Here is a 2556-nt window from a genome sequence, read left to right as displayed (position 1 = left end):
CTTAATATTACTAAACAAAGAAAGTTGAATACACACATAATTACAGCATCTTATTCTTATTAATAACTATATTTTATCTAAAGTACATCTTGCATAAGTGACTAGTAAGCTTATATATTTCATTAAGAAGTTACAATTACTGTTAGCATTTTCTCTTAAAAGAAATGGCAACTGTAGTGTAGTTTATTCTGTTGCAGTAGCAAACATTACTCAGACATTCTGTTTGAACGATCAGTTGAAGAGATTGCAAACTGTCAGCACAGGGGCACCCACAGCACCCACAGCTGGATTCTGAGTGCTGGCTGCCTCTCACGCCTCAGGTGTGGTTGCACACACCTTGCCGGTGACCATTGGAGACCGAGACCTGTGGAGACACAAGCATAATCTCTTCCCCAGGTTATTAAAGAAAATGGTCCTTCCCAGTTACCCCTTTCTAGGTTTTGTTAACACTTGAGCTTTACTTTGGACTTCTTGCTGATCTGGTATCTATGATGAAAAATGACACAATACTGGTGGCACCTGTGAGACAGGGGAATTGTTTAAAATGTTCATGACATATAATGCCTTATTTAGCCTTTTGTGAGGTGTAGATGGGTATCTTGCATCTTGCCCCTTTGTTGTTGTTGTTGTTGTTGTTGTTGTTATAATAGACGCTTTAGCTTGCTAGATGTATGCTTCACAGTGGCCTGACCAGCCGGTGAATGGGGAATGCAGGTCAGATGCTTGACTCCCCACTGTATGACAGGATGCAAACAGTGCTCCAGAAAAGGTATTAACAGACACATGTACATATTTTAACATTTGAAATGCAGCTGAGTGACAACAGATTGCTATAATTCTGAGGAGATGAGTCCCCAAGAGTCGACACCACTTCCCTGTTGAAGAGATGGAGTCTTTCTGGTATTCAGGGCGAGTTGCAATGATGTCTTTAGCTGGATGCCTTGATAAAGAAACCTGGTTTTGTATTGCTCTGGCATTCTGGTGGAAAAAATGCATGCGTTTTACAGCAGAGCAAATGGTTGACCTGGAGCCAAGATCTCTCCCCCCCCTTTTCTTTTTTTTTTTAAAGCACTTTCAAGGTTTAGTGTGTTCTTTCTACGATGGCTTGTCCTGTGGGAGAATACGGTATACTGCTGATGCTTGTTAGCTATACGGTGAAGATCTTGTTTTGCTTTCTCTGCAAGTACTTTGGGTGATGTCAGTGAAGGATCTTTTCACAAAATATCAAACAAGCTATGCAGATCATCATGAGTTAGGCCTATGAGGGCTGTATCTAATTTATGGTTCCTAACAGTGTCTGTAAATTTTTAAAGGCTTCATAACAGTTTTAAGTTTTTGCAGCACAATACACACAGGTGATTCGGTTTACAAGGTTAATGTCAGGGTGGGTTTCAGGGTGGGTTATGCTACAGTGGTGATTGAGACAAATTTGATCCAATTTGAGTTCCTCATCTGTTACAACCCCAAAATGCAATAGGGGTTTTTCAATATAAATAGATGAAGATTTGCTACCCAATTTTCTGGGCCTCTTACATGAATGAGATCCTTGCTTTAAATTGCTACAGCATGACCACCAACCCTGAAAAGCATTTGAGGTACCAGAGCTAAGAGCCAATCTGCTCACAGATATTATGGTCACATCTGCACCAGTATCTAAAATGCCTGTCAGTTCAACAGATTTTTTAGCTTTAACGAGAGTACATTTTTCCAGAAGTTAACCTTGTGTCACGTTTAAGTCCAAAAATATTTAAGGAGTACCTGCTGAACCAAATCCTGAGTAATTGGGGCTTCTTGTCATAACATTAAAGGGAGCCACAGTAAAATTAACAAGCTGAACAATTCTTTGATCCTTTTGTTACTGAACACAGGGGTACAGACCATAATTTTGATTTTTCTCTTCATAATCAGCATCTACGACCCCTGGTAAAACAAACAACCCCTGTAAGGTTGCAGCTAATTTTTTTTCTTTTTCTTTTTTTTTTTTTCTTTTTTCTAATTTTTTTTCTTTTAAACAATATTTCCATTAGGCAGATGGTTCAGTGGTGCACTCTCCCCGCAGAGTACGCACCTAAATTCAAACAACAATCAACACAGAATTACTGCCTCCCGTTAGAAGAGGTATTTTACCTGTAACAGAACACTGAGCCCAAACCAACCGCAGCACCGATGACCCAGCGGGCGGGTACTAGGACCCTGTAGTTTTTCGCCAGCCGCTCCACTGGCCGGAGAACTCCGCAGCTGCAGTGGGCCGCGTCTCACACACATACACAATCACACAACTACACAAACACACAAAGGAGCTCCTGACACTTATCACTCACAGCATAAAATGACAAATATTACCAATACGAAAACTCTATTAAGAACATATAAAGCCTGTGCTGCATAACCCTGCCGCTTTTGGCGGGGGGTGGTGGGGGCAGGTGGTGCCGAGAGCGCAGTGCCGGGCTCAGCCGCAGGCGGCCAATTCCCGGTGGGGGGGCTCGAGGAGGCCCCGGGCCACCGCCGCCAACTCCGGATGTTAAGTACAGAGATCTACACCTCGGTTTTCCAGGT

The sequence above is a fragment of the Athene cunicularia genome, assembly GCF_003259725.1.
Source record: "Athene cunicularia isolate RWA chromosome 9 unlocalized genomic scaffold, athCun1 chr9_part1, whole genome shotgun sequence".
Classification (NCBI taxonomy): domain Eukaryota; kingdom Metazoa; phylum Chordata; class Aves; order Strigiformes; family Strigidae; genus Athene; species Athene cunicularia.
This window is presented reverse-complemented; position numbering follows the sequence as displayed.